Consider the following 14,695-nt stretch of genomic DNA (forward strand, 5'->3'; position numbering starts at 1 on the left):
CTGCCTTCACATTTTGTTTGGGTATCCAGACTCGTCCTGCCTGCTTTTGTTGCAAGTTCGGGGAAAGTGGAGGGACTCCCGGCTTTTTATGGATGTGCTTTTTGCAAAATGTTTTTTTTTTGGGGGGTGGGGGGGGGTTGATTTCTATTTGCTTGACTTTTAGTGTGGATTTCCTTAATCCACAGTTACTTTGCTCTGCCCATTTCTGAGCATCAACACAACGTCAGGTTGATGCGGCACCCCCTCCCTTCCCACAAATGCCAGTCATTGTAGATTGACAAGACCTGTCTCCTTGTCCCTTGCATCCATACTCCCCCCTCCCCTTCCTTCCTCCAAATTGCCCATTGATGATACACTAAAAATTCCTGGCTTATTTTTTTAAAACACACACACACACACACACACATTACAATAATGTTATTTTGCTGATCTGTTGACATCAAACCTTCATAGTTAAAGAGTATGTCTATGCTTTCCATCTGAAAAAAAAAAGGTTTTGGATGGTCCTGTTTGGAAAGGTGGTGGATGAATTGCAGTGGCTACAATTTGGAGCCAAGGGTGTAAGTTTTGCAGGAAAACCCTCCAGTGGGGAGAGATGACAACCAATTCAGAGCTGCGGCTAATGATCTTGCCTCAGGAGAAACTAGCCAAAAGATGTAAGTGTGGAAAAGCGCTCTCTCTCTCTCTCTTTCTTTCTTTCTTTCTTTCTCTCTCTCTCTCTCTCTCTCTCTCTCTGTGTGTGTGTGTGTGTGTGTGTGTGTGTGTGTGTGTGTGTGTGTGAGGGATAAGAGGAGAAACAGGGAGAAAGAAAAGGGCTAACAAAAATGGAGAAATAATGACGAGGCCCTACACATTTGAGGTAACGTTTTCTTTTGCTCCCTCAGATAAACACATGAATAATAAATCCATTAGGGGGATTTCCTGTTAGCTGGAATGCATTGTCACCCACGGCATATTTATCTGGATAATACATGCACTCCGTTATACTGTACTTCCTGAGTCTCACTAAGCTGTCAGGTTTTAATTAAGTGGAAGCTTCTATTGAAATTTGCCCCTTTTCTTTCAAGTGAGAGGAAAGCTGGATTTTTAGTGGCACTGCAAGGGTCTATTTGCAGAAATTCCGGGACCCTCCTCACATTTTGCCTCCTGAATTTTCACTTGGTTGAACAACAGTGGTTCTTCTGGCACAGCTATCCCTTCCAGAGACCGTGATAACGTTTGGCAAAATGCACTGCCATTCTGAGTGGACAAAATTCTATGGGTGAGATAGGTTCATTTTGGGCCATTCCTTTGCCAGGTTCTCATCTGTCCACACTGCCCTGGTGCCATGCTCCTGTGATCAGAGAATTTGATACATCCAAGCAGAACATGCCATCTGTGCTTTGAAATATGCCAGGTACATTATCCACTTGTAGAATATAGATGATAAATTTTCAGGTGTTACAAGCTCAGTTTGGATGCATCTCCTGGAAAGCTGTGTTTCTCCAGCCAGCTAAATCCCAGCAGACCATAATTAAGAAGCACAGTTAATGTAGCACCGCACACATGGCTTAAAGGCCTTAGGATTTTGTTCTCTGTTCCAGAAGCTTTGAAACCAGGCATTTATCAGTAAGAGAGGCTGCTACAGAGAGGATCACTGTTGGGAACTGGGTTTGGTTGCAGTGCAATTGTAAAACAATGGGCTTAGAAGGACAAAATCCAAGTCTGATAGCACCTTAAAGACAAAAAAAAAATGTCCAGGTCATAAGCTTTGGTGAGTCGAAGCTCACTTTGTCAGATACAAATAGAATGAAGTTCCATCAGCCCTCCATCAGGGATGTTGCAAAGAAAGGCCAGTTGGAGTCAGGATGTAGAGGTACAATGCAAAGTGTAATCAACTAGATTAGAGCTAAAAGAGATGCATAGAGACTGTGGGACTCAAGGCCCAACTCCACACCTGATTTTAAAGTACACAGGGGACAGGCAGAGGCACATACAGCCAAAACTATCCCAGAAGCCACCTCTCTCTGGCGATGGCACAGGAGCTAAATGGTGGGTACCCGATTGTCAAAGGAGTCTAAGCCCTGACGCATAACATGCATGAACTCTTCTTTATGTGAATACTTACAGAAGTCCTCTTTGTGTGATCATGCAAGACCATAAAGGGCACATAAATTTTCCTGAAAAGATTGGCTGTAACAGTGATGTGTATGGAAACTTTCCTATTTCCCCCAATACAGCCCTTCCCCCAAACCAGACAGCTTTGCTGGTTCAGGGGAATACAAGCCCCCTGCTTCTCCGTAAATTCTTGTCCTCCCCCAAGGCAGAGAGCTGCAGCTTCTCCACACCCCCTAAGTACACTAGACTTATATAACTGTGGGGGGCGGGGGGCTTCAGCTGTGCCTGGCAGCTCCTTATGAGCCACACAGGAGGCCAGGGAGCACACCATGGCTGCCTTGTTCTGCTCCTTCTTCTCCTCTTCTTTGGAGCTCTTCTCCTTCAGTTTCTCTTTGTTCAGGGTGAACTGGATGGGGTTGGCAGCCGACTTTGTCCTCGGGTAATACATGCCAGTCTTCAGACCATGTTTCCACCCATAGAAGAGTATGCTGGTCAGTTTTTTGTACTTGGGCTCTGTGATGTGGATGTTCAGGGACTGGCTTTGGTCGATGAAAGCCCCTCAGTCTGCTACCATCTTGAGATCTCCCAGACGGTCTTATAAAGCTGCTTCAAGTCCTCTGGAATCTCAGGGATGTTCTGGATACAGCTATTGTAGGCAATGATCTAGTTCTTCATCTCCTCACTCCACAGGCCTCTCTCCATTACGTCTTTCAGCAAGTGAGGATTAATGATCTGGAACTCTTCAGAGAGAACACTGTGTGTGTAGATGTTGCTGGTGTAGGGCTCAATAGACTCATTGTTGCCCAAGAGCTGAGCAGTAGATGCCATTGGCATTGGGGCAAGGAAGAGGCTGTTTCTGATGCCATACTTTGCAATCTTTTCTTTTAAAGCTTTCCAGTCTCAGAGGTCAGTTGGAGTGTCATTCCACATGTCATACTGAAGGATGCCTTTGCTGATGGGGGAGCCCTCATAGGTCTCGTAAGGCCCATGTTCTTTGGCCAGTTGGCTTCCATGGCACCATAGTAGATGGTCTCAAAGATCTTACCAGCTGAGATTTTCCCCCACACTTTATATTTATTTGCCCTGACCTGGATAGCCCTAGGCTAGCCTGATCTCAGATCTCAGAAGCTAAGCAGAGTCAGCCCTGGTTAGTATTTCGATGGGTGACTTCTAAGGAATTCAGGGTCATGACATGGAGGTAGGCAATGGCAAACCACCTCTGAATGTCTCTTGCCTTGAAAACCCTCAGGGGTCACCATAAGACCGCTGTGACTTGACAGCACAAAGAAAATATTTATCTACTTAGCAAATTTGTATGCCTCTTCCCCAGAATCTGCTCAATGTGGCTCACAACTACAAACAAAACAATATCAACCTGTAAATAAAAACAAGTCAAGCCAATGTCACAAATAAGTTAAACCAAGAAGTCATGCACAGGTCAATATGCCAGAGGCATAAAAAACAGTATAAAACAAACAGAGCAGCCTAAAATGATATTGATAGAACAGCCCTCTGGCAAGGCACAGACCATAAAACAGCTAGAAACAAATGCCCCCCCCCCAGTTAAAAAGCCAGTGTAAAGTGAAATGTTTTGCCCTGCTGCCTAAAGTAAAGGAAAGTAGGTCATTCTCTCCTAGCCCCTCTGATAGCCCCTCACTTTCTTTCTTGCACTAACTATTCTCTTCTGCTATGTTAGAGGGGAAATTTAAGAAGATACCCAGGGCAGAGAGACTATGCCCCTGTAAATCCAAGGATTTAGAAACCACTGAATTGTAACTTTTACATAATACCCCATTCTATTGAGCCCCTCATACTGAGAATGGGACCCGACAAGGAAAGAGAAAAGATAGAAAAGCTCCTACAAGGAGATAATCCCTCAATCACCTCTCAAAATTTTGTACGATAGCAATGAAAATTCATTGCCACAGAGTAGTCTCTTAGTCCAAATGGCAGATGTAACTTGGATGTTATTTTAATTTTTTTAAGTGATTTAAGACTTGGACTGTAAACCTTTGTCGGTAAGACCATTTTAGTCCATGTATCTTGTTTTATCTGGCCAAGTGCCGCAAACTATCTATCTATCTATCTATCTATCTATCTATCTATCTATCTATCTATCTATCTATCTATCTATCTATCTATCTATCTATCTATCTATCATCTATCTATTCTCTTTCTTCACCTACTTTTAAACTCCTTTTCCAGGACAATTTTATAAGCAACTCTACTCCAAATAGCTCCTTAATGCCACTTTCCACAACCCGCTCATAGGAAAGTCAGTCACAGCCTTCCTCTGACTTAAATTTCCAATCTAGGCCTCCTAAACTGAAAGGCCTTGAAAGCCCTCTCATCTGTCCAAACATAATGTTGGCTTCTTGAAACTAAAGTTTTGGAAAACAGGCAGTACCATTCAAACAGTGTTTTTACAATGAGGCATAACAAGATTGACCTTAAAATTGGCATCTTTCACTGTAGTAAAAATGAGCTTCAGATTTCCAGTTCTAGACCATCTCTGGTCTGGATTACATTCGAAACAAATATTTATATGTTTAAGGATTTATTTATTTATTTATTTTTAAAAACCCTGCCTGTTTCCTAAAACAAACAAACATGAATGTCCTAAAATATATTGGAAGCACAATAATTATCCGAAAATTATCACTCTGTGAAGTCAACTATTAAGTGTGTGTGAATGCTCATTAATAAGGAAAAGGCTTGAATGTCATGACATCCTGTGCTCTGAATCAAGGCAGCATTCATGGTAACTTACATATGCATAACTCGTTGAGAAGCAGGGTATCAATTTTTTAAAACAAATAAATGTGAATAAAATAATGCAGAACAGAAGAGTTCATATGACTCATATTTGAATGGGGCATAAAACAGAATGGCAGCATGCAAGGTTTCTCATGGCAGAGGGTGGAATGAGATATTATACCTACAAACATGGGGCCTCAATGCAAATACAAGATGGGTGGCATATGTAAGGCATAGCAAAAAGTGGAGGGATTCTCCCTCTTTCCACAACTTAACCCTTTCCCCACATTTCAATTTTCTCCTGGACATTATTTCTAACTGGACATTATTGTTCTTCCATCCAGGCTCATGTCTCCTTTTAGAGTGCAGATAGGTGGAAATGAATTAAACTGCCTACGAGGTATTTGCTCGGAAGAATCAGAGGGAGGAAGAAAGACCTCATCCTAGTTCTCACTTGCATGTACTCTGTATTTCTCTCATCATACATAGTTCTGAACTAGCCTTACCAGAATGCCCTCTATGACTAGCAATCTCCCAGCCTTAGTTTCTGGCCACTATCAATATACTTTGCCCCAACAGGTGCAAAAATAGGGGGTGGGAAGCAACATCACATGATGTCATGATGTCACATCCGGTTGTACCCAGAAGTGATGTCATGGTACTCTAGGGATTCCACAGATCTCTACGGCTTTTATCATAGAGATCAGGGAATTACTAAAGTGTTGTGACATCATTTCTGGGTAAAATTGGAAGTGACTTAGTTATGTCGCCCAACTTCACTCTCAATTTTTGCTCCCACTGGAGCAAAAGGTTTCCTGGCCACCCTACTGTGGATAGAATTCCTTGCAAGATAAACTAAATCAAGAAACAACAGATATGTACAACACTTGCACTCAGCATTAAGTAACAAGAGAGGATCAACAATCCCACTCCTCGAGCTCTCAGCCAGTCTGCTGAGTTAAACAGACTATGGACCGCCCTTACCTTCCTTAAATTTATTCCTGTCTTCTAGTTCCTTGCAATCTTAATCATCCATATATCAAAAGCAAGTAGAGCATGTCAGAGTGCTAGTAATATAAACACACATGATTGGTTGGTATTGGAACTGACTAGTGGACCATACAGTCTGGAATCCATTTCCCCAATCCTAGCAAATAACTCTGAAGTTCCATACACCTAAGTGGAACATAGGTTCTAATGTCAAGCATTGGAAATTTATAAAAGTGAGATTATTTTCTTCTTTTATGTTAAAAAAGAATCTGAATCATGGTGGTGAAGGTGAAGCAGTGCATCCCTACTGAGGAATGCTGCCAATTTCCACAAAGGAAAGAAAGACGAGAGTCTGAGAATATCTTCTCCATGCCAAGCAAGATTTCTTCTCAAAAGAACTACCAAGGCCAGCTGCATATTTTGCTGGATCTTCCTGAATCCTTATGAATCCTTTAAAATAATATACTTAAAAAAAATGCTTTTTCTTGAATGCCTTCACTAATTTGGGGGAAATGAACCTCTTTGAAGTGATGAAAGTTCCTAGTAGTTGAAGTCTCATTTTATATTTCCATTTCTGTTCCTGTTGTCGCGGTTCGGGCCGTTAAGTGCCTACACTCTTAGAATGTACCATTTACTGAGAAATGGTGTTATCTATTCAGCGAGACACCACTAGACCGGAATCAACGGTTCCTAGAAACTTGTTATTGTTCCTAGGACATCTCTTGAACACGCCAATAAATTTATAATAATGGACAAGAGTAGAAGTATATAAAAAACACATTTATTTACATTATACAATATATGCTTTTTCGTTGCAAAGCCTTAAAATATCATATAAGGATAGACATCATTAGTCTTAAACATGTTTATGTAGCAAGTAATCATTCACATTCTCTATGCCTCCATAAAGGAGTATTTTAGTCAGAATATACTCATAAAGTATCCTTAGTGCAATGCACCTTCATTCAGAATATAAGGTTACAGAAATCCTGTCAAAATATGGTTAATTCTTTGGAGAAAGATTTGGATAGAAGCATCCTAACTTAAACCATTCAAAACATCATAACATTTCTGTACAGAAGACACACTATACCTTGCTGTGTCATCTGTGTCATCTGGAGTCCTTTAAGAGTCTAAGCTCTATGAGAACATATGAAGTTATCCCAGAGTATCTGTATTTGCTAAGTCTTGAATCCTTTAAAGACTTCTATTAATATTCTTAACTGATCATCATTAAGATCAGGCATTTTCTATGTACATGCTATGCATGCTCTTTCTAGTTTTAGACAGCAATGTTGAATGTATAAATACTATGTGTTAGCTTAAAGCTGTTTACAGTCTCTTTGACTGTGCCAATCTGTGTATGTGCATTGTGCATATCTCACAGAGTACAGAAAGTCTCCTTTCCCTTCTCTGGTCTCTTGCTCTGAGGAGGTTCAGAAGTCCCTCTGTTAAGTAGAGGACGTTCTGACACAATCTCAGAGGTCTAGCTATTAGCCCTGTATTCAGGATGCTTCTTAGCATTGGTAAGCCAAATAGGCTTAGTTTGTAAGAATCCATAAATCTGATGGACTCTCAGTGTTCCAATACATGGAAAGATCACTGCACTTAGATTCCTATTCAAAGAATAGGAATTCTAAGGGTCTCTATCCTCTTCTAGGAATAGAGCAGTCTCACAAGAAGACTGTAAGTAAGATATGTTGAAATATCCAGATCTTGATACTTCAAGATATCTTAGAGAACTGCTGTCCACGCAAGGACAGAGTTTCAATGTTTTACATCTCAAGCCTTTTGAGATGGAGGTGCTACATCAGACAGCTGCAGTCTGCCAGTCATAGCACTCTAAAGTGCTAGCTGTACTGTGGCTGTTATTTATACTATTTCTAGACCCATTAAGAGTGTTCCTTTATCCCCTCTTCCTTATCCTTCAAAAGGGTACCTTTATTCTCTCTTATCAGATACCAGGAGCTTAGTGGCATCTGCTCCTGTCCTCTGATATCTTATTGTCCAAATATGGACATCCTTCCCTTTCACTCCTCTGTGCTTAAAGTATAAACCCTCATTTCTGAGGTACATGATCACGTTACATATTTAATTTCTATATCATCCTCTTCGTTAGGACAATACGCATTAAATGAGACTACTTAGAAATCTGTAGCACAACGTTTAACTATATAACTCATGAAACACAATTATTGCTGACATTGTCACTTGCAAAGTGTCATTGTTTACATTAGTTAGCAGGATTGCCTCTAGCAAGATTACAGTAGAGCAAGGAAGCATATTACTCTTATCTTGAGAGAACTATAATGCCGTTAGGCTATATTAAGCACAATTTCAGCTATTAATGCACTCTTAGTACATTAAGATAACTTAAGACCTTGAAAAGGCCAAGTATTCTGCCTTTGGTATTCTTTGAGATGCTGACATCTGGCAGCTGAGTCAGAAAGGTGACTTTTGCACACTTAGATAGATAAGAGAAAAGTGCTCTGCACTGCCCCTTCAAGGGAAGGTGCTCAGCTCTGCCCCTTCAAGGACAAAGCCAGAGTAACTTTAGTAGTTAGCTTTGATAGAGCTAACCTTGAGAGTAGTCTGTCAGCCTGACACAGAACTAGCCTGTCAGCATGACACAGACTTTCATTTATACATTACACAATCCTCTGTATGTGTATGATGTGTTTAAGCTCTATATGGAATTAATTCTGCACATGTTCACAGAAATACCATGATTATGTCAGAGACTGCTACACTGTCTTGTTAATTTTCATATAGGAAATAGGTGTGTGCAACAACAAAAAATCAGGCAAATTTTGGGTTCAGGTTTATTGGCCCCCTTTCTTTTCCGGGTAAACTGAAATAAGCTGAATACCCATATCAATAAATGAGCTTTATTTCTGGGTTTTCAAAAAAAAAAATCAGGTCCATTATAGTATATGGAATTTATTTTCAAGGCTCAAGGGGCATTTTTTGAGGTCACCAAAGTTGCAGCATAGCTGCAATAGCCTCTCCTCAGATGGACACCAAGGTTTGGTGAAGCTTGGGAGAGGGGGTCCAAATTTTTTTTTTATAATTTTTTTTATTGTTTTTTCATACATTTGATACAATCAATTAACATTGCTTTTCAATCTTTTCTAATTCTCAATTAAGAGTAACATATATATAACAATTATCTTCCCCTGCTTTGACTTCCCCTCTTCTTTCTTCTATCTCTAACTTATCTTCATAATCCTCTTAGCAATTATTTTCACTTCTTAATAAAAAAATTTTTTGGTAAAACCTTCTACAGTTATTAAAAAAGAAAGAAAAATAGAAACAAGAAAATTAACCTAGTCTAAGTTGTAACCTTTAACATTTTGCACATTAAGTTCATTTTTGCAATAAACAATCCACGCCTCCCACTCCTTAACAAATTCATCATTATCTTTTTGATTTATTAACTCAGTCAATTTTGCCATTTCTGCTAGTTCAAACATTTTATGAATCCAATCAGTTCTGTCCGGTATTTCAGACATTTTCCATTTAGCTGCGTATACCATTCTCGCAGCTGTGGTGGCATAGAGTAAAAAAGTCCGTTGTGTTATAATGTGGTCCGGTATAATGCTTAACAACATCATCTCTGGAGTTTTAGGGATGTTTTGTTGTAGAATTAACCTTAGCTCATTGTATATCATATCCCAAAAGTTTTTAGCTTTATCACAAAGCCACCAAACATGATAAAATGAGCCAACTTTATCCTGACATTTCCAACAGTTTGGTGACATTGTACTGTACATTGCAGACAATTTTTTTGGTGTCAAGTACCATCTGTAAATCATTTTGTAGATATTTTCCCTTATTGATTGAGAAATAATCTTTTTCATGTCTCTTGACCAAAGTCTTTCCCAACTTTTCAAGGAAATAGAGTGACCAATTGTTTGTGCCCAGGTAATCATTGTTGGCTTGATTCTTTCTTGTTCTGTATACAGCAACAATAAAAACGCATACATCCTAGAAATTAGATGATCAGTATTATCCAAAAGTGTCAGTTGTAGAATTGATTTTTCTTTAAGAAATCCCTTTTTCATATCTTGGATGTATACAGATTGTACTTGATAATGTTGAAGCCATGATAGGTGGTCTTTAACCTCATCAAAATCCTTCAGGGCACATTTATTCTCTTCCCATTTTAAAAGATCTTGGTATATTATAAATTGTGATGGTCTTAACGGTTGCAAAGTTAACATTTCTTGAGAAGATATCCATAGTGGTGTCTTTGTCTCCAACAGATGTTTATATCTCAACCAGGTTTTTATCAATGATGAGAGGGGGTCCAATTTTAAGGGCCCACAAAGGGGTCTCCCCATTCTCCAGCATTTGTGAGAGCCAAGCTGTCAATTAGTTTTCAGGTTCAAAAGGTCAGCATTACCAAGGACTGGTGGAAAGAGCGATTAGCAGGCTGGCGCCTCAGAGTCTGGTGGCTCTGTTCGTATCTGGGTCACTTAAATGCAAGGAAAATATGGCACAGAAAACATTTATTTTAGTGGCAAATGACATCTAATGAACAGTCCTTTAATATAATCATCAAAAATCTGATTTCAAGAGATGGTCACTGTGTGGGTAAATGACTCAGGGTGACTTTCTGTTTGAGAGCAGGTTTTCATGAGGGGTGGTGGTGATGTTGGAGCCAGCCGAAGTCTCGACCAATAAGTAATTGCAAAAAGAACACCTCTGTACTGGTACCAATGGTTAGGAAATTAGTACAGGAAAATGCTGACACTGACATAGCATAACAAAGTTGTAATGATGTGCTGCATACAACAAGTGAAAATATATACAAAAAGGGACTGTGAAACTAAATATGTACAATATAGTTTCTAATGTTCATATAAGGTATCAAGGTATCATAACATCCAAAGTTGGCTTCTTGAAACTGAAGAGTAAGATGGGATACTATCATTTTGGAGTCTTCCTCAGTCCCACATATCATCAATAGTGTACACACTCGACCAAGGCAGCTCTTCTGAAGGAGATTGCTCATTCATGTGGGTGACGGAGTCTTCTTCAGAGGTCCTATCAGCAACTATTAAAGCTGGTGCTTTTAGTTGGAGGGTATAGCCCTGTCTTTTAAATGACTCTTCTTCTATGCAGATTAGTCTTCTGTTGGGTGATGTACCTGGAAAGTTGGTCAGACCAAGTTGGCTCTGATTATACAACCCCTATCTCAAAAAGGGCCCAACTATGGGGACCTAACAAAACCAGTCAAAGGTAGAAAAATGGGAGAAGGCACAAAGCCATGCATCTGAGCAAAGGCGAATAGCTGATACCTGAAAATAGGCTTTTATATGAATCGCCTGTTTGGCTTCAGGAAATCCCCAGGTGTTGTCATTCAGCTGAAAATAAACCCGAGTATTGCCAAAATGGCTAATTTTTTTGTTTATTTTTGGTTCGGGTTTACTTATATTAGGGCACAGCCCTAATAGGAAATGTTAATGTTAAGATGGTTGTAGATAGAACTACTGTGATGCCCACGATGAGAACAGTTAGGTTGTTTTTCCATCTTCAAGAATTGTTTCTTGTGGATACTGGTTATCATTTACCCACCTAATTGTAGCCTCATGGCTTGCTTGCATGTGTATTAGTCTTGCAGTACAGTCTGGAGCAGAACTTATACCCTTCTCAATGTATTAAAGTCTCAGAAAGGTGTAACTGTTTAGGATGGCACTGTTGATTTTTCTTCAGTGTACCTTATCCCATGTGTACACAATGTTACAGCAAATGCCTGATATTTGGTGAATTGTCAGCATTTAGCTGAGAATGTTGACAGCATCAGATGAATGTTGTGAATATTAAAATTCACTGGCATCTGCTTCTCAGATACTAGTGTATGTTGATATCATTGACTGTCAATTTTAATATGAATTCATTTCTCAGAGTTTTTAGACACCCACAAAAGCCACTTAGGGTTGTTAATGTTCATAGGAATGCTGATATTTTCAGCATTCCCTGCAACAATACATTTCATCAGTCAGATTCATGTATCTGATACAACTAGCTTTATGTATGACCGCTCACAGCAAATAAAATAATTCATCTTTAAGGTGCTGCAACTTTATAGGTATTGCGGTACCCAGCATGGCCTGAGATAAATAAGCATATGACATGCTGGAGTTCTCTGCCCATGTGTTGTGTGAAAACTAAAACCATTCAGGGCTTTGTTGTAAAGCCTGAAATGGTTATGAAACCCACCAGATTCTGAAATTGAAAGTGCAGCAGTGTGGTGTAGTGGTTAAGAGTGGTGGCTTGGGGCAGTGGCTTGGAAAAATTGGTTTGATTCCCCACTCCTCCACATGAACGGCAGACACTAATCTGGTGAACTGTATTTGTTTCCCCACTCCTACACATGAAGCCAGCTGGGTGATCTTGGGCTAATCACAGTTCTATTCAAACTCTCTCAGCCCCACCTACCTCACAGGGTGTCTGTTGTGGGGAAGGAAAGGTGATTGTAAGCTGGTTTGATTCTTCCTTAAGTGGTAGAGAAAGTCGGCATATAAAAACCAACTCTTCTTCTTCTTCTCCTCCTCCTCCTCCTCCTCTTCATTTATACCCTGCCTTTCTCTCCAATGAGGACCCAAACCAGCTTACATTGTTCTCTTGTCCTCCATTTTATCTGCAGATCAACCCTGTGAAATAGGCTAGGCTGAGATTGTGTCACTGGCCCAAGGTCACCCAGCAAGCTTCCATGGCAGAGTGGGGATTCAAACTTGTAGTCTCCCAGATCCCAGTGTGACACTCAGAGCTCTCACTAGTTCCAACCATCTCCCATCTTCCTTTTTGGCATGCCTTCAGCCTACTCATGAAAAGCCTGACAACAAAGTATCCAAATAAACAATGTATCCAAATTAGGGTTGCCAAGTCCCCCCTGGCCACCAACAGAGGATGGGAGGGAGGAACATTGCCAGACCCAGGTTGAGAAACTCCTGGAGATTTGGGGATGGAGTCTGGGGAGAACAGGGACATAAGCAGGGTACGATGCCACAGACTCCACCCTCCAAAGCAGCCATTTTCTCCAAGGGAACTGACCTCTGTAGTCTGGAGATGAGCTGTAATTCCAGGGGATCCCCAGGTCCCAGCTGGAAGCTGGCATCCCTAATCCAAATAAATAAATTTGAAGGCAACATGATGGAGAGATATGTGGGGAGTCTGAGAGAACTGAGGTTGCAATATTTATCCCTTTATTGTATGAACTTCATACATAGTCCTATGCTATCAAGGCAGTCATTGAGAAGAACATAATGCATTTGGCAAGCAAATGTTTGTCTGTTTCATTTCTATACATTATAAGAGAAAAATTAAACTATTTTACAGTTTCATTAAAGAGGGTTTTTAAAGTTACTGTGGCAACCCACAGCTGCAAAATCAAGCAATAGCAAAGACCTCTGAGGGAGTAGAAAATATAATTTCATGACCTAAAAAAAAAAAACTTTGAATGAGCTAAAAGAACATTTCCATACATAATAAACTTGTGGTTTTTAAATGTGAAGCTAGAGGGACCTTCTGGAGCTAATCATTCAGCAGTCTTATCTGGGTGGCAAAATTATATGTGTGTGATTTCTAATGGTATTTGTTTTATGTTTATTTATCAGTTGCAGTACCATGCTGCTGTGGTTTGTAACTTAGTTTGAGCGATTTCATCTTGCTTATCTGTGCTGTTTGGGATGTTTCTGAAATTTCACCTAGGTTATTATCTGCCTTGAATTTGGTGATTCTTCGTCCAATGAAACATATGAAAAATGTCAAGCGGAGCCATGAGTTTAAAAGAGCATAATCTAGAGAAAAGCATAAACCAGAAAGCTTAACCCAGCTTCTGAAGGAAGTCAAAAGAGATTCTATAAGATTGATAACTTTTCTCAGGAAGGTTTCATATACTGCCTAAATTGGTACATGAGTTCATTAGGGCATGGTCCACAAAGAAGCTGGGCAAGATATCCAAGACCAAATGATGTTCATCGTACTGATCGTACGCATTGCCCATGAATGTTATTTATACCACATTGGCCATGAATGTTATTATACTTGCAAAAGAGAATTGTTTGATGGATTATGCTGGTTTGTTGTGTCCTCTTGTACCTTTGAATACCAGACGTTGGGGTAGAGTGGATTCCTCCCTTTTCTGTTGCTATATTGTTCCAATTGTTGATCTTCACTGCATTCCATTCATCCTCAATTTCAGTCTATTAGAATTTCCAAAGTAATTCCTGAATCAGAGCATGAACAGTTCCTTGCAGCTCTCAGTTCCTTCCGTTCATTTGCATCTTCCCCCTCTCTTTTAATACTGATATGTGTGTTAATGAAGCACTGCATAAACAACCTTAATTTGATTATATGTGTGGTGCAGTCAAGATTCCTTTTGAACAATATTTAATTCATGTGCACTTGCACTCCTGTGTATTGGTACAACACCTCTCCAAAAAGAATTTAGGGCATAAAGATTGTTTTTATGCAGTATCTTCTCAATGTGCTCATGCACATTTGTAACATAGAAGGTCAAAGATGCAATTCATTGATGGGGCTGAAAAAAGTAGCATTGTATGCCTGCAAGGTACTCTTTGGACATAAAATGAACAATTTAATATTTGTAAATATACCAGTTCCATTTTGAAAACAAAAGCAGGAAACCTGGGATCCACTGAGGTATTTTCATTAGAGTTTAAGGGGTAGAGACCCAGGTTCAAATCCTCACTCAGCCATGAAGGTTCCCACTCAGCCTAGCCTACTCATAGGACCCTTCTAAGAACACAATACAGAAGGAGAACCATGTACACTGCCTGGGTACTGTTGGAGGAAGGACAGGATAAAATTGGATTGATAGCAT

The 14,695-nt window shown here is 39.9% G+C and overlaps 1 pseudogene; it reads right to left on the reverse strand.

The window, feature by feature from the left end:
- LOC130479438 (ribonucleoside-diphosphate reductase large subunit-like) overlaps positions 1–13,855 on the reverse strand; it is a 183,608-nt pseudogene extending 169,753 nt beyond the window's left edge.
- Between the last annotated feature and the right edge of the window lie 840 nt (positions 13,856–14,695).

The sequence above is a fragment of the Euleptes europaea genome, chromosome 6, assembly GCF_029931775.1.
Source record: "Euleptes europaea isolate rEulEur1 chromosome 6, rEulEur1.hap1, whole genome shotgun sequence".
NCBI lineage: Eukaryota > Metazoa > Chordata > Lepidosauria > Squamata > Sphaerodactylidae > Euleptes > Euleptes europaea.